This window comes from Cebidichthys violaceus, unplaced genomic scaffold (genome assembly GCF_023349555.1).
Source record: "Cebidichthys violaceus isolate CVI_PGR_0920_01 unplaced genomic scaffold, fCebVio1.0.p SCAF_75, whole genome shotgun sequence".
Classification (NCBI taxonomy): Eukaryota; Metazoa; Chordata; class Actinopteri; order Perciformes; family Stichaeidae; genus Cebidichthys; species Cebidichthys violaceus.
In genome coordinates this window covers 992,552-1,011,564 of record NW_027176959.1, presented here as the reverse complement: position 1 = coordinate 1,011,564, position 19,013 = coordinate 992,552, and the positions used below count along the sequence as shown (strand labels likewise).

Here is a 19,013-nt window from a genome sequence, read left to right as displayed (position 1 = left end):
GAGTAACAGTGTGTGAGTGTGTGTGTGGGGGGGGTCACGAAAGTCAGAATAGACGGAAGGGGGTCAGGTAAGGCCCTGACCAGAGCAATAGCCTGTCTGGGCGGAGTACAGCGCTCCTAGCTGTCTCACAAGACAGAGGGCTGGACTTCCTCTGGCTCTTGCTCAGCTGATGATAAATACCTTCGATTTTAGAAGATCAAGGCAGAAGAAGGAGGAGCGGCAGGTCGTAACCTGTGTTAAATTTAAAATTAATTTAACCAATCTCCGGACTTTTTGGCAAAACACTTTGCTCACTGGTTTAGGTTTTATTCTTTTTCTGGTGTTGCAAACTTGTTGTAGACCACTTTTTCTCTGATTTGGAATCCAAAGAAATATATTTTGAATTGAATTAAATAAACAAGTGAAAACTATTTTATTTTGCTCCATTTTTCCATCCCGGACGGGACATCGAAACCAAGAGAGAGGGGTCTCCTCTAGGGGGAGATCATTCAGCCACTGAAGTAAGCTGCAGCACGCTCACACCACGGCACATCACTGATACCATCTCACACACACACACACACACACACACACACACACACACACACACACACACACACACACACACACACACACACACACACACACACACACATAGTCACATGCATTCTTAAAGTAGGAGAGACCTGGGGACACCTCCGGTCACCAACGACCGTGAGTTTGAAAGAGATTCAAACCTGTGGATCTCAGAGCAGAGATATAAAAAAATATCTTTTTAAAACCAATTGCTATCCGAGCACTACATTATACTAAAACGTAGGTGAAAAAAAAAAATCTGCATATTCACATAACACTGAAACATTTGACAAGTGAAATACAATGTTAAATGAAGCTCAACACCTACGAGGGCTACAAATACACTAAATGCAACTAACTAAGTGCAGACACATGAATACACGCATAACGGGATGCTTCATCATTAACGGACAATGCATATAATCAAAATGATTAGAAAAAGAACCAGTCACATATATGTATATGACAACAAAGCAGGTAGAAAACCCAAATAACACAATACAACAGGCCTCTGCACATTCCAGCAACACTGCGGCGCTAAAACACACATTCTGTCACACACTAAAGGGCACCATTCAAATATTATTCACATCAGAGGGAACAATATTAATTCTTTGAATACAAAGAGTTTATTACCGCGTTTGTTCAGTACATCAAGAGGTCCTTTTCGATTGCCATGGACGACAGTGATGACAGTGATGACAGTGATGACAGTGGAGCCTCCCCAGTTGTACTTCTTGAATATGTTTCAATGCGTTTGAGGGCTGAAAATGTCCGCTAGACAGAAGCAGTAGATATTGGGATTGTCACCGCCAAACATGCCAAAACGCTAAAAATGTAATGTCACATAAAAACGTCTTACATATCTTTAAACTTGAACTCTTACTACTACAAAGTTCTGCTACCTAGTTTCACAACAGTCACGCTAGCCCACTGACCAATCGAGTCACACGTTAATGCTGACGTACTTGTAGTTCTGTAAGAAGGCTCTGACATGTCAAAGAATACGCCCAACATGTCAAACTAAAGATCTGATTGGTTGAAGACTATGACAATCAACAGTATCGTCCCCATTTACTTAAACTGCAAAGAGATTCACTTGTCAGTCTGAAGACCTCTTGGTGCTAAGCAGAGCAACTGAGGAAGACAGTAACTGTGCAATGAGATAATAAGCTAATGGGAAAAAATATTTAGAATATATGTAGTGTATTTAAGAAAAAAATTTCAATTATAAAATAGCATAACTTTGTGATTCTGTCTAGGCCAGCAGAGAAGGCCTTGCTGGCCCTGATGGCCCACAACTGGGTTTAAATACTCTGTTACAAGTAAAAGTCATGCATTCAAAAAAGTAGCATCAAAATATAGCTCATTTACTTAAAGAACCAAACGTAAAAGTAGCTATTCATTGTGTTGAATGTCCCATTTCATTATAATGTATTTTATAATACTGGATTATCATAACTGATGGATTTATGTGTAATTGTTACTAATGTTGCAGCTGGTAAAGGCAAAACTAATTGTAACAAATGTATATGCTGAGATTTAGCATGATCAATATTAATACATCATATTTTATCAATGTTTTTTTTGTTTTAACAATCTGAAGCTGCAAAGTAACTAAAGCTGTCAAATAAATAAAGTGGAGTAAAAAATACATACTTCTGAATTGTAGTGGAATAGAAATACACAGGAGCACAAAATGGATGTACGGTGCAGAGATATGGATATACTCAAGTAAAAGTACCTCAAAAGTACAGTAGGCCTACTTGAGTGAATGTACTCATTCCACCACTAAATGCCACTTACTGATTCCATCCATCACAGCACAATAGAACATTTTCTGAGGTCTCAATAATGGCGCACCCATCATCACACTCATCTCTGCCCATCTTTTGAAATATGAATGAATTTGGAAACAATGTGAAACTTGATTGATGATTATATTTAAGAATGCATCTACCTCTGAAAAAATAAATTAATAAGTGTATAAGTAAGTCTAGCCTTCAGAAAACAAGTGTGTCTTAAGACGACACATGTTATATTTCCAGGCTGTAGTTTGGTTCACCTCATGTTTTTATGGGAGATATTATTTTTCATTTTGGCGTGAAAACCATGTAAACATGACTCAATAGAAGAGAGAGATTTCATCACACATGACCTCAAATCAACTCCCTTTATCACATATTCACGCCATCTGTTGCCTTCTCACTGCTACCGTGAACACCGCAGCTAAAAATAGCCTCTGTTGATCATCTGTACACTCTAGTTCAAGAGGTGCTTTGACCGGTGCAATTATCAGATAATAATCCTTAATAACCCTTCTAATGTTAATATTGTGATTTACATTGTAAATATAAGCACTTAAATGATCTCTTTCTCCATGTAAACACATGTTCAAATATGTAGCTACACAATGCTAGCATTTTTGTTTTTTACAAATTAAAGTTTTTAAGGTGCAGGTTTGAAAGTAAATTTCTCTTATAATTTTAGAAATCTTATTATTTCTAAACACAAAAACAACACGAGCCATTAAATGCTCTATCTAAGTTATATTGTACATGCTTGTATTCTCAGTGGTTGGTGCCTAACAGATTTATTATATATCAATTGTGAAATTCTTCCACAAAACATACTGCAAATATTGTTTTTTGGAATTTTACTTCCATAATATTTTCCCAAAAAGTTCTTCCACATACACCTACTGTCAGGTTCAATGCGTTTGCATGCAACCTTTACATGGGAGCTGACAGAAAATGTATTTCATTTAGCAGTACACACTCTAAATGTCACACAGCAGGGGCGGATCCAGACGTTGTAAACATTCGGGGCTCAGCCCAAACCTGGTGGGGGGGCCAGTCATTTTTTTGTGCCCTATTTACGGCAGCTTTATGCACGCAAGCAAATTGAGATAATAGAACGCCTAAAACCTATACATCTTTCGGGAAAAACATGAGAGTTGCCAAGGAAACAATCATCCTATATTTTATCTTCTTGTTCTCAAACTGTATTCATCATTCTGACACCGTAGCCCAACAAGTGTTGAGGATGAAAAAAAGTCAAAGATTGTCTTATTACTATTTTTGAATTCCATAACATACTTAATTAGGCTAGGAATTAAGTGTTAACAGCATTAATAATCTTGAACTTATTTTTGTTACACAGTTGGAGAACAAGTCTTGCAGATTATCTAACATTATACACAGGGACTGGTTTTGCTTGATCTTTAATAAGATGTTATTTTAAAGGTGAAGATGATTCAATAAACACAGGATATGGTTTTTACTCTGGCTGACTAAATGTAAAATATGGCAACAGTATGCGTATAGGATAATAAAAAGTTCACCACATTGTATTTTACAACCTTTGTACCAAGAATCACCTCCACAACAGTGTGACCAGGGTGACAGAATAATGATAGAAGATAGAGATCCTGCTGGCGTGTGTCCAGGGGTGCAGATGTTGGTGAGTCTCTGACTCCCACAGCTGGGCAGAGAGTCTTTCAGGCTCCTCTAGCATGCAGTATAACTATTACATGCTACCTGTCCATGTGTCATAAAATCAAGATTTAGAATGATGTATTTTAAATATACACACTAATGTGACCTCTTTGGCCCAGGATGCGTTGGGTGTGTGCCTTGGGCCTCTTGTCGGCCCTGCTGCATCTGTCTACCTCCCTGCTGCTGCTGGGAGCCTTCAACATCCAGACATTTGGAAACCAGAAATCCTCCAACCCGGCTCTCATGAACATCATCAGCACGGTCTGAAAATGTTTTGTTTTTTTGGCATCCAATATTCCTTTTTTTAAGACTGTATCTCATCAATATAAAGAGGATATATTTTGAACAGCGCTGAGTAACGTTAAAATACCACAAGGTTTACTCGACATCTGGCCTCCCTTCAATTGCAATAGTTTCAGGAGAACTCTACTTGAATCGAACGAAACTAAACAGACCACTAATATAATAAGACGGCACTGCCGCAAGAACTCTAATCAGATATGTGTTGTTTTCTGTTTCTCAGATTGTCTGTCGCTACGACATCGTTCTGATCCAGGAGGTCAGAGACAATGATCAGACAGTGACTAACAGACTCAGGACGGCCGTCAACGGGTTAGACTAACCACACACCTTATATAGTGCTTATATTACTACACACAGAATATAGTGACCTTCTGTAGAAGTTAAGTTGGACGGCTCATGAACTCACATTATGATTTGAGACAAACAAAATGATGGTCTACATCTGTGTGTTTGTGTGTGTTTTCACAGTGTGTGTGGTCAGCACAGGTACGACTACACCGCCAGCAACCCTCTGGGTCCTAATGTACACAAGGAGAAATATGCCTTCTTCTACAGGTAAACAGAAAGAGGCAAAAACAACCGATCCTCTGTTGGAATCCTCCGTTGAGATCCCACATCAGTGAACAGAAAACAAACTATTTCTCTTTTAAAGTTATACTTCAGATCTGCACAGTGTCTTTGTCCTTATTGTCAGCGATTAGTGCCAGAAAACTACTTATGTAAAAGTAGCCAACATTACAATTAAAATACTCAACTACAAGCATTCAACATCGAATACATAAGTATTATCAGAAAAACGTAAAGTATCACAAGTATAACCACATAATGCAGCAGACTGGGCCCTGTCACAGTAATAGATTACAATGCTAGATTATTATTGTTAGCTGGTCTTGGTGGAGCCAATTTGAACTAATTGATCTAATTTCCTAATTTAATCTGTACCAATGCCTCATGTTATAATGTATGTTATATGTTTTGTATGTGAAAGCACAATCTGAAAAGTAACCTTAAGTAAAGTAACTGAAGTAAACTGAAGTTATTGTAAATATTTGCCTCTGAGATATAGTGGGGCGGACGTATTTAGTAACAGGAAATGGAAACACTCAAGTTCAAGTAACTCAAAATTGTACATGTATATAGCGTCCAAAACTTGTAGCAGAGTGTGAACCTTAAGTTGACACATGTTTCTGGTCCTATGCACATAACTCACACCGACGTAGGTGAAAGCAAGAAAGCTTTTATTGATCCAATTCCCTCGTACAAGTTGGTGAAACAACTTCCTTTCTTCCTAAAAGTATCGCTGTTTATCTCGACACACTCAAGAAGTCCACAGATTAATCCACAGATTGTTCCACAACATAATCCACACAACACGGTTACTCCCCACCACTGGTTTTTATGAAAGATGGTTCAGTACAGATATTAGCAGATCGGAGTTTACAGTAAATATGGGTGATCATGTGTCACGTACTACAAAACTCTACACTATTGACAGCTTTTCATGCCATCGAATGCAATTTCTCAACAAAGGCACTTAAAGGGCCAGTGTGCAGGATTTAGGAGCATCTAGTGGTGAGTTTGCAGATTCAAACCAACTGAACGCCCCTTCGCTCATCCCTCCTTTTACAAAGATGATGGAGAACTACAGGCGCCTTCAGGTAACACAAAAAGCCAGCGTTTGGTTTGTCCATTCTGGGCTACTGTAGAAACATGAAGGAGAAGACCCACTCTCTACGTAGCTAAAGACTCATTCTAAGCTAACAAAAACGCAACGATTCGTAGCTTCAGGTGATGAAAACATTCAAACAACACTCTGCCAATAGATCCCCCAAAATCCTACACACTGTTCCTTTTTGAATGCAAATTACTTGCAGATGTGTTGTGAAAAAATAAAATACATTTGAAATTCCCATATCATATGGAGTGTCACATAATTGCATAACATGCACAATATACAGCATAGCCCACCATACTAGCTACTATATAAATAGCCCACTTTAAAAACACCAAACACATCATGAAATTTTAATTCTGCAAAGAATACTGGTGAATACAGAATACCTTTTGGTCCAACTGTATTTAGTAACACAGACTTCCTTTGGTAATTATACTTACATTTGTTGGGCAAAAAAAACAAAAACATGACACAACTGCACATTACATTCATCCATTCACACATTCAGGACCGGTCAAGCTGCTCCCTAGTGGTCACAGGACCGATAAATGACTTCTGAAAATGCTCCAGCGATGCTGTGAATAGCTGACTACAGGAAAGGGTTGATGAGCTTTAACCGCTTTTTGAAGACTACTTCAAAGGCAATGTGTTTACAGTTAGTGAGAGATGTGGTTAAGTACTATCTTTCCTCTGCAGGACGACGACGGTGGCCGTGGTTAGATCCGCCATCTACAACGACGTTCCCTACGGTTTCTACGGTCGCTTCAGCCGCCCGCCCTTCATCGTCGAGTTCACCTCCGAACAAGCCGGTACGCTCTGAAAGAGTGCGGCAAAGAACAGAGAGCGATAACTCTTTCTCACTGTCAGACGCCAGTGATGTAGATTGCCTCTCTTGTTAGGCGACCAACTGAGAGCTAAACACCAGACGTGTGTGAGAGATTCTGAGGTCACGATCTGTTGGTCACCAAGGCCCCTTTAAAAACTGTTTTGTCTTCAGTTGAATTCTGACTGCCATACAGTATTTATGTCAGCCACATAGGGCCGGCAACTCTGTCCTGCCACATTTAAAAGACAGTGAGCTCACTTTTTTATCATATGAATCATGTCTGCCATATCCAAAACATCAACTTGTCTCTTGTCATCTCACATTTCCCTCTTCGTTCACTCACTCCTTTCTCCTTCCTCCTGTTTTATAGTTGTGAGGAACTTTGTTCTGATCCCCCAGCACACCTCTCCAAGAGCCGCTGTGCAGCAAATCGATGCCCTCTATGACGTGGCGACTTATGTCATCAATCAATGGAACACCAATGTGAATGTTCTCCTCCAGAAAACACGCAAAACCAATTATTTGGTGGAATTTTTTTTAAAAAGAGTGTAAAGGATGATTAATTTGTTAAAATACGAGATGGGGATGGTTGAAACTATTTCTGCTCTCTCTGCAGAACATCGTGCTGCTGGGCGACTTCAACGCTGGAGGCACTTACGTAACGCCCCCCAGATGGCAGCAGATCCGCCTCTTCACGGACCCGCAGTTCCACTGGCTGATCAACAACGCTGCGGCCACTTCAGTGCGAACAGGCTTACCTTACGACAGGTGGACACACACACACACATACACACTTGCATGCACACACACACACACAGACACACACACGGACACATACACGGACACACACACACACACACACAGGTGTACAGACTCTAAATTCCACTCCTCTTCCTGTATCTGCAGGATTGTGGTCACTGGTGCCATGAACACTAGAGTGGTGCCCAACAGTGCTGGGGTCTACAACTTCATGTTGGCCTTTGGTCTCACCTTGCCGCAGGTAAAAACAACTTTAGCTTTAACTTTCCTCAATAATAGAATTCACATTTTTATGTGTGCCGTTGTCATCGTGGCCGTTGTAGCGGGCTAATTTCGGTTTAAATTTATACTTCCACGGCAAGGGAGAATCAGTGATCAAAAAGGTGGATCATCCAGGACCGTTCCTCAAATGTGACGATGTCGACTACATAATTTGTGGGCGTGGCAGACATCGTTTGACCTCTTCTCTGATTTTGAGGCGGCTGTAGCTCAGTGAGTAGAGCGTGTCGACCTCCAACCAGATGGTTGACGGTTACAAAGTGTAGAGAGTAAATGAGTAAATGAGTAGAAAGGAAGAGTGTGTCAAGAGTGTGGATTAATTGGCAGAAATAGAACATAATATTCATACATTTGTTTTTATTACTGTATAATGACTGAAACTAAGAAGGCTTATGCTTTACTTCGCTTAGAAAAAGACATTTTTTATCTTTATAGGAAGCGGGTCCTCCTCCACAGAGTCCGCCATGTTGCACCGCCATGAGCCTTTCTTTAACTAAAGGTAGTGATAAGCTCCAACGTTACTGGTGCTTTTTATTAGTACGTTGTAATGTTTCGGTGTAGTTTATTATCACGCTGCAGGGAGCATCTCCTCTGCTCTGTCTGTCAGGGCTGATTACATTACATTACAGTCATTTAGCAGACGCTTTTATCCAAAGCAACTTACAATTCAGTATCTATCTACACACCGTAGACGCAGCTACGGGAGCAATTTTGGGGTTAAGTGTCTTGCTCAAGGACACATTGACATGAGACTAGTAGAGCAGGAGCCGGGGGATCGAACCGCCGACCCTCTGATTGAAAGGCGGCCCTGCTCTCCACTTAGCCACGATCACCCATCCTTCAACGACACTCACGCACACATGGAACTAAGTCAGCATACAGAGCACAGAGGCTGCAGAGGAAAAATCCAAAACTTTATCAATACATCTGTTCAACGAACATGAACATGTAAACGAAAGTGAAACCTAATTCAATCTGCTCTGTCTGCAGCCTCTCCTCCACCGCTGCTATGTTTAAACAAACACAACGATCGGCCAAAAGCTTTTTCTTTTCTTTTTTACAAACATGCTAAAACCGAAGCTGTCTGTCCTCAGTCTGTTTCTGTTAGTTCCTTATGAACTTCTCTGCTGGCTGAGACGAAGCAGACAGGAGGACAGAATCAATGACTGATACTATACTATCAATGAACCACGGGGACAAACAGGACTCAAAGGCACTCAAATGGATCAGTCAAAAAAACGTAGTCGATGAAAAACTGGCAGAGAACATAACACTAGGAGAATCACTGAAACGCTGGACACAAAGGACTAAGATGAACCGGCACAGAGACAGGGGAACACAGGGTTCAAGTACAGTGGGGAGGTGTAGGTGATGGGACACAGGTGGGATCAATCAGGGGCGGGGCAGACAATCACTGTGGCGGGAAAACACACAAAGGCAGGAAGTGAAGTGACATGAAATGAGAGGAACATGCCAACCATTATGAAATACAGCCGCCTTTAATAACTCTGGACTAACATGTTGGTTGGAAATTCTTTTAGAAGCTCCATCATCGTTGTGCCGTCGATGAGTGACTGCATATGTTAGTACCCCATATATAAGGTGGTCATTTGTATTATTTTGTGGCCTCTACTTAAAGCCCGCCATTTTGCTTAGTTTATGATGGATAGGACATTTTAGGATATCATATTATAATGTAGTCTTAGAGTTTTTAGTAAGGCCTTTATAGCTTAATATGTAATAATTATTTAAGATCCCTTACTGGTTCCAGTCATTTTTTTGTCCATTAATATTATTCCCTCCCCGCGGCTCTCATCCCTGCAAATTTGACTATTTTCTTTGATTCCTTAAATAAAACCTTTGGTTAATTTTTAGGAAATATGTCTCTGTCTCATAATGGTAATGAATCTGTAGGCCTTAACAATTCTAAAAGAAATGATATCTTACGGTTAAGCTTAAACTTCCTGGGGTGTGATTCCCCAGGTGGCGTTGTTGGTTCCTTCATTTTCCCCCAAAGGCCGCGCACATAAACATTACAGTTGCTGCTCTAGAGACGATATTTAGTTGTATCTCAATTATGAATGACTTCTAATCTTGATCTGAATTTTTTTGTTTTTCAAATTCTATACAAGTTTGTAAAAGCAATGATTTAGTCATGAGTATTTAAGAGTAGCTCCTTGCAGTGATTAAATCCTACAAACCACTTCATGTTTCATCCTCTTGTCACAGCGTAGGAAAGCACATCGCTATTGCCATGGATCATTTATTGTAACCAGCATTAATTAGCTAGCTAACTAGTGGACAGCTGACTAAGTGGCTAGCTTGCTAGTTCCAGCATGCTTTAATGCTACACTGGTTACAGAATATGAGCTCAGCAGCAGCTCTGGGTCTTACTCCCCGCCACTCCAGGGAAGGACAAGCTACCATAACTATCAAAAATCACAATTTTCTTTTGTGCTGGTCAAATGAACACAAAACCGTTCATTGCGTTCTACTTCTGTTCCATTTCAATGGTTTTCTCCTTGCAGCAGTGATGTAGAAGTATAGTGACGGCTTGGTCAATGCACGGTGACATCCCTGTTGGGAGGTTACAGGTGAAACAGATTGTGAACACGAGGAGGTGTCAGTAAGACGTTGTTATGAATCCCAGTGTTCTTCTTGGCAAGACCCGCCCTGCGCAGCCATTCAAGAGCAAGGATTGGCCAGCAACCATGCTCACCGAGGTACTGGTAGCCTGAGTTGTTCAGGTTCTATGCCCTGACCAATGGGCTATACTGGCCCAAACTAGTCAAGGTCTAATGCCTAAACCTACACAGGGCAGTTTTGCCAAGAAGAGCATGATTATTGCGCATCAGTGTATCAAAGTCCACCTCCATGCACCTCTAAAACTCACAAAAGAATCCGATTTTAAGGAAGGTTATGTGCTGGACTGTTTCTTTCCTTTGAGCAGTTGCCAGGCAACCGAAGGAGACTTAAGGAAATTCTCAGACCAGCCGAGCAATAGTTCAGCTTAGGGCCCCAAATAATGCAGCACATTTTTATTTTTTTTATTTCAAGTGTTTGATTTTTTAAAGCAAACTTGCACACATACATGCTTGGTAAATGGTCATCAGTTTTGGTTGATGGTGCTGAAACATGCAAAACCAGTACTGTGTGTAGTCCTTCAGTGATGTAAGTGAAGAGGGTGTTTTGATGACTTGAGTTTTACAAAACATAATAAACCTGTTTTCTGTCGAACCGAGGACATCTTGCTGAAGCTGGACCAACTAGAAATTGTGCCACAGGGGAAACCCACAATGTTTTCTCTCTCTCTCTCTCTCTCTCTCTCTCTCTCTCTCTCTCTCTCTCTCTCTCTCTCTCTCTCTCTCTCTCTCTCTCTCAGGCATTGGCTGTCAGCGACCATTTCCCTGTGGAGGTGACGCTGGCGTAAAAGAGTACCTGAATCACGACTGCCAAAACCGTTGCAGAGACCTCCACGGTGAATTTGGATAATGATGACTCATGGGGGTGCAACCCGCTGCAACCATGCAGCATTGAATTGACTAGACCAAAATAAACAAATTATTTCTGCTATTCTGTTTTGTCATTTTTTTCAATGTTTCACCTTCATTGTATCAAGTAGCAGCACAATTTTCAGAGGTATGTATCGAAAATGTTGCACAATAAACTAAAGCTATCTGCATGTCGTGACGCCAGCAGCAGTAGCAGTACGTCTGAAAGAGACTTTATGAGGATCATTGTTAAAGATAAAGTACACGGCTAAAAATGAAAGTGACGATGTGATTTTTAACAGCTTCATTTCATTCCTTAATCACACAAATCAATCCTCTGACAACAAAAACTATCATTGCTTCAGATATTTCAGGCTAAATGTAAATAAAACTGTGAGATCACAAAGGCATCGCCCACTGTGGGCTGTTCAAATGCTCCCAGAGTTACTTTCATTAGTTATGGCTCTTGAAGTTACAGCAAGGCTAGGCACTCAGTGGAGACCGGCCTGTGGCAATAACTGACTGTTCGCTAAAGACCTCCCCCGAAAAGCAAATGTCCAATCACAGCTTAGCAACCGTAACTGGGCACAGTACGTCTGTGAAGCTTTGGCTAACTAGCATACTGAATATTTCACAAAATATGGTTTAATGGTAAATTAGAACGGATTGATGTAACTTTAAATAAAGTATTTAGAAATTTGGATAGAAAACATTTTTGTCATTGAATCACTGGTGTCTATCAAGGTTCAAGGTTAAGTTATTGTCATTGTCCAACACAGGGTTAGCAACCAAATGCAGTTGTTCCTTTCTGCTACATAAGTGAAACAAACAAACTACTTATTATGGTGAGTGTTTCACGAGCTTGCTGGTTGAACAGTGAAGGTGAGCTGCTGCAGGGAGCTGTACTCAATGATCTTAGCACAATTGACACAAATGAACACGTGACACCAAAGGCAGATGCGTTTTTCAACTAGCGTCACAAACTCCCCAAACGCATGTATCATTCTATTAGTTTCCCCTCTCTCCTCTAGCCCCTTCTCTTTTTAAGCATCTCCATATACATGCCCAGCGACTTCTGAACGGAGTCTTTGGTGATGAAGTTTCCAAAGTGTTTGATGTCGGCGTCTCTGTTGGACGTCAGCTTGTCGATGGTTGGCTTCCTCATCATGGACTTGGTGGTCGCTTTGGCGTGGTCTGTGAAGTGGACAGATGAACAATTGTTCTCCAACTTCTTCATCATTTTTTAAACACAACAAATGGTGAGGAGGATTTATTTTCACTTCTGGCGCCTAAAAAATGGTACAATGATCTTATGTTACTATTTTTAAGTTACATACCTACATACATAAGTGGGGTGAAATTTAACGTAAAGAGCATTATTATTCTTGAAACCTATTTTTGAACAATTAAAAACAAAACAGGATGTGGGCTCTGCAGGATGATTGTTTCCTTGGGAATGATGTGCAGATTTTTAGGCTGTCCATTATCTCATAAGGCTAGTAAAATAATGTATATAGCTGACATGAATAGTTTACAATCCATCCCCGGCCCCCCCTTAGGTTTGGGCTGAGCCCTGAATGGATCCGCTCCTGCTGTGGAGCCCTGCAAATGTTACCTGTCAACACAGTGAGTTGGAATTTGAGTTGAATAATTCTAGAAACTAAATCAAATCAAAATCAGGAATTCTTTGAATTTCTATTATAAGACTGACACATTGTAGCCGACACATAAAACCACTGTGAGAGTCAATTTTGCCGAACGGGCCTCCTTGACCTGAAAACCTCGATCCCCACCTGCAACACACCTCCTCTCTTCACCCCTCCCCTCCAGCCTGACCCGGTCACATGCACTGTGCAGGTAAATAAAAACCTCCTGATTAGACACTACCGACGGCTCTGCTCAGAAGTTGCAGAGGAGCCTCCGGGGATTCACACAAGCAAAGCCTCTGTGCCCTGCTCTCAACAGGCCTTCTCCTTCCCTACACGACTCACAGAAGCAGGTAAATATGCACCTCGGACTCTTCTTTCATGCTAAAATGTTTTTTCTCGTCACAGTAACATGGATGAATTATTTATTACAATATTAAAAAACAGTTTGTTGTCGCGGAGAATCATCTTTCTTGCAGACTATCTAACACTATGCACAGATCATACTTTATGTCACAGTAACACAGTTTATGGTTTTTAATCTGGCTGACTAGATGTAACTTACAGTCACATTTTATGTTGGATCACCAATACAAAAAGCCACCACACTCGAGCTGATGATATTTTACAACCTTTGTACCCGGAATCCTCTTCGCACCAGTGTAACCACGGTAAAAGGAAAATGTATTCTCCCACAATGCTGGAAGTAATATTCTACCCAGGATCCCCTCTGCAAACAGCAGCGCATGAAACGACTCGCAGTGAGATAAACTTACAGGAATAGAGATTCTGCTGTCGTGTGTCCAGGGGTGCAGGTGTTGGTGCGTCTCTGACTCCCACAGCTGGGCAGAGAGTCTTTCAGGCTCCTCTAGCATGCAGTATAACTATTATTACTCTGTCCATGTGTCATAAAATCAAGATTTATAATGATGTATTTTAAATATTCACACTAATGTGACCTCTTTGGCCCAGGATGCGTTGGGTGTGTGTGTTGGGCCTCTTGTCGGCCCTGCTGCATCTGTCTACCTCCCTGCTGCTGCTGGGAGCCTTCAACATCCAGACATTTGGAGACAAGAAATCCTCCAACGCGACTCTCATGAACATCATCAGCACGGTCGGGAACTGTATAAATATAAACATTTTTCTTTCTTTCTTTCTTCCTTCTTTTTTTCTCAGATTGTTTCACATTACAATTACCCACATTTGAAGTGTAAAGACAATATATATTTGAACGGTGGAGTTTGGGGAGACTCACAAGAGGTAGATTAAATATAAAAACAAAAAAATGCATCCTACATTTCCCACAATGCAACCGTTAGCATTTTATAATTTCTCCAGACCCTCCTTGTCTGGTAAATATCCATGGCTTTTAAATTCTACTTTCCCACTTTGCAATGCATGTTTTCAGTTTGTACTGTCCAAGCCCGAGCTCATATGATCCTAATGACATCACTATGACATCATAAGGGTCATTTTCTCCTCCAGAATACATCATACAGCTGTTTTGAGAGGTATTTAAAGTAATACTTCCCAGAGATCAACTGTAAGGATCCTTTAAAGAGACTCTGGTCCTTGGAAACAATACCACTTTCTTCCACAGGGGTCGCCAAAAACATAACAAGAAGAAAGCGTTAAATAAAGAATAAACATGACAAATTTACTTTGGTGTTCGTTGTTATTTGATTACAGCTGATCAATGAAACAATTTGTATAGGGTCGAGTGAAAAAAAACATTAGAGTTGAACTAGTAACCCTAACCATATTAGCAGATTGAAGTTGGTGAAAACGCCACACTTTTGACTGCTTTTCGTGGCATTGAATGCAATTTCTCAACGAATTCACTTAAAGGGCCAGTGGGCAGGATTTAGTGGCATCTAGTGGTGAGGTTTCAGATTTAAACCAACTGAAGACCTCTACCTTCACAAGCGTGTCAGAGAACTGTCCTATCCTATGGCAGTTATACCTAAATTATTTTCCTTGGCAAAAAAAAAAGGCATGACACATCTGCACACCACATTCACCCTTTCAGGATTGAGCTGCCCCCTAGTGGTCGGCCCCAGAAGGCACAGGACTTACTTGTTCAAAAGTAAAAGTTTTTACAGACAGTGACAGACGTGGTCAAGTAGCATCTCTCCTCTGCAGGGAGCAGACGGTGTCCGTGGCTAAAAACTACACCTACGACGACGGCTGCGAGCCATGTGGGACGGACACCTTCAGCCGAGAGCCCTTCGTCGTCATGTTCACCTCCAAAGAAACCGGTAGGCCCCGGGGGGAGTGTGGCAAGTCCGCTTTTTCTCTGTCACCAGTGATGTCGATTACCTCGTTTATTAGGCAATCAACTGAGAACTTGTGTGAGATTCTGAGGTCACAGATCTATTGGTCACGAATGCCCCTAAAAAAAACCCTCTAAGACTTGTAAATTCTTTCTGTCACACAATATTTATGTCAGACAAATGTTGGCAGTGTTGGCATCTCTTTTCTGTCATATCCAAAAATCTCAACTTCCTCCTTCACGCATTTCCCCCCTTCATTCACTCCTTCCTCCTTTTTTTTATAGCTGTGAGGAACTTTGCTCTGATCCCCAGCACACCTCTCCAGACTCCGCTGTGAAGGAAGCCGACGCCCTCTTTGATGTGGTGACTGATGTCCGCGCCCGCTGGAACACCAATGTGAATGCTCTCCTCCAGAAAACACAGGAAAAAAAAGAGTGCAAAGGATGATTAATTTGTTAAAAATATGAGATGGTGGGTGGTTGAAACTATTTCTGCTCTCCCTGCAGGACATCGTGCTGCTGGGCGACTTCAACACAGGCTGCAGTTACGTATCAGGCTCCGACTGGCAGCAGATCCGCCTCTTCACGGACAAGAGTTTCCACTGGCTGATCACCGACGAGGCCGACACCACGGTGTCACACACTAACTGCCCTTACGACAGGTGGACACACATGCATAGACACTTGCATGTACACACATCACATGCCACACAGAGACTCTTAATTCCAACCCTCTTCCTGTATCTGCAGGATTGTGGTCACTGATGACATGATGAAGGGAGTGGTGCCCAGCAGCGCTGAGGTCTACAACTACATGGTGGACTTGAAACTCAGCCACAGTCTGGTAAAGATAACTTTAGCTTTAAATCTCCTCTATGATAGAATTAATATCAGTTGCAATGTAGTAAAAAAGGCAGGGTCTAGTAGGAGTTGCTTAAAACCGGCTGGGGATCGCGTTTTTTCTTGACCCTATTAATAAGTGGGTAGAGCGTGTTGTCTTCTAGAACGTTGGCTATATGATCACTGACTCCTTCTATCCACAAGTCAAAGCGTCCTTGAGTGAGACAAGATGATCCCAGTGCACTTTAAAGCAACCTACTTCTTCTAAAATGCTTAGGAAGCTGCATTCATGCGCTCGGGTTGGCTGCGGTTCTGAAAAGTGAAGCCAATGCAAAAGTGCCTTAAACTTGCATTCTCTCTAAAGGCCATCTGGTCGCAAAAAAGAAGTCTGATTGTATAGAAGTCTATGAGAAAATGACTCTACTGCTCACTTGATTTATTACCTCAGTAAACACTGTAAATCTCAGTGTCTAGGTTCAAGTCTTCTTCAATACATCATGATGTTCATTTAGTAAATTATGGTCCATTTAGAGTCAAATAGACCATAATCCAAGCCCTGGATTATGGTCTCAAGCCACGCCCTCAAGCAGACCCTGAATTCCAGGGTCAGCTTGAAGGCATGGCAACCTTGTTATTGACATGTCGCTACCGCTACCAGAGTCGTATACTGCGTCTCTTCGTCACTCCTCCGCAGTCCAAATGTGGTCACTTCCAGCTCACCGGTTGCAAAAAGCCAAGATGGCGACGACCAAAATGGCAAACTCGAGGCTTCAAAACCAAGATCAGCCGAGTAATAGTCCTACTCAAAGCCCCAAATAAAGCGTCTAATCTTTTTTTTTTTCTTTTTTAATGCACACACTTGGAAAATGGTCAGCAGTTTTGGTTGAAAGGCTGAAATGTAAAACCAGTACTGTATGTAGTCCTTTAGTGATGCAAGTGAAAAATGTTTTTGACGACCTTTTGAGTATATATATATATATTTTTTTTTTAACATACTAAATCATGTTTTACATGGAAAAGCCTGTTTTCTGTTTAACCGAAGCAATCTTCTATATGCTTATGCTGGACTAACAAGAAATTGTGCAACAGGAGAAACCTACTACGCTTTCTCTCCATCTCCCTCAGGCATTGGCTGTCAGCGACCATTTCCCTGTGGAGGTGGAGCTGATTGACCAGGCTGCTGCTGCCTGAATCTCGATTCCCACAAGTGTTGCAGAAACTTCCAGGCTGAACTGGAGTCATGAGAGATCAGTGGGGGAACTCTTTGCAATCACACAGCCTTAAATTTATGAGACCAAAATAAACAAATAATTTCTGCTATTAAACAGAAGTCCACGCACCTGTATTGTATCAAGTGGCAGCACAATTTGTAGTGGTAGGTATCGAAAAATGTTGCACAAAAAACTGAAGCTATCTGCATACAGCAGTAGTAGTAGTAGTAGTAGTAGTAGTACGACTGTCTCAAAGACAAATCGAAAGATACTTTATTTCTTAATGCGACCATGGAGATCATTTCTTAAGATGAAGTACACTGACAAAACTGAAAGTGAATCTTTTTATTCTTTAATCACACAAATCAATTCTCTGACCACATAAAAACTCCCATTGCTTAAGCAATTTCAGGCTAAGAAGCAGTCAAGTCATGTTATGTTGAGAAATCTGTCACAAAGGCATCGCCCACTGTGGACTGTTAAAATGCACCCAAGGTTACTTTCATTAGTTATGGTTCTTGAAGGTACAGTAATGCTAGGCACTTGGAGACCACCGGTTCGTGGCAATAACTGACTGTTCACTAAAGCCCGCCCCCAAAAAAGCAAATGTCCAATCACAGTTCAGCAACCGTAACCCAGCATGGTATGTTTGTGAAGTTTTGGATTTCTGTACAAACCAAAGCAGTGAATTTAGCTTTTCAAAAAGAAAAGAATGAGCAAAAAGTGTAACACATGGAATTGTGTTTATCTGCTTCGTCATAAACTTAAAATGTTAGCATGTCCGGCTAACTAGCTTACTGAATACATCTCAAAATAAAATTAATTTAATAAAATTTAAACCTTTATTTAACCAGGAAAATCCCATTGAGATTAAAAATCTCTTTTTCAAGGGAGACCTGGCCAAGACAGGCAGCAACATCAGAAACACATAGTTACAGACAGAAAATACAGAACAAGACAAGTTAAAAGAAACTAAAAGTTAAGAGACAATGACGAATCTGAGTTCATTTAAAAACATTTACATTTTTGGGAACCTGCCTGTATTTCTTTAATTTTAGATTTAAAAGCAGTAAGTGATATCAGTTCTTTGAGTTTTAAATCATTCCGCAACATATTCCACGATGAGGGTGCACAAAAGCCCTTTTATCCATTTCCGTTCTGGAATTTGGGATAGTGAGCATAAAGAAGTCCTGAGAACACAAGGAGTATTGTCTGACACGTTTCAGCATGATGAAGACACACAGGTAGTTTGGGAGCAGACCAAGGATTGCCTTATAAATGAAGGTGTACCAATGACAGAGCCTACGGGTGGCCAAAGAGGGCCATCCTACCCGAGAGTATAACTCACAGTGGTGAGTCAGAGCTTTACAATTGGTAATGAACTGCAGTGAACCATGGTAAGCTGTGTCTACCATACGAAGACAGTTAGCAGAGGTATGCTTATAAAGAAGATCACCATAGTCCAACGCAGGTAAAAAAGTAGCAGCAACTAGTCGCTTTTTTACTTTAGTTGAAAAGCACAGCTTATTTTGAAAATAAAAACCCAGTTTTAACCTCAACTTTTTCACCAGGAACTGCACATGTGGCTGAAAAGTGAGGGAGTCATCAATCAAAATACCCAGATATTTATAAGAGTGAACAACTTCTATTTCACTTCCT

The 19,013-nt window shown here is 41.0% G+C and overlaps 1 pseudogene; it reads left to right on the top strand.

Moving 5' to 3' along the window:
* Window positions 1–200: 200 nt before the first annotated feature.
* On the top strand, window positions 201–17,488 carry LOC137892100 (deoxyribonuclease-1-like; annotated as a pseudogene).
* The last annotated feature ends 1,525 nt before the right edge of the window (window positions 17,489–19,013 follow it).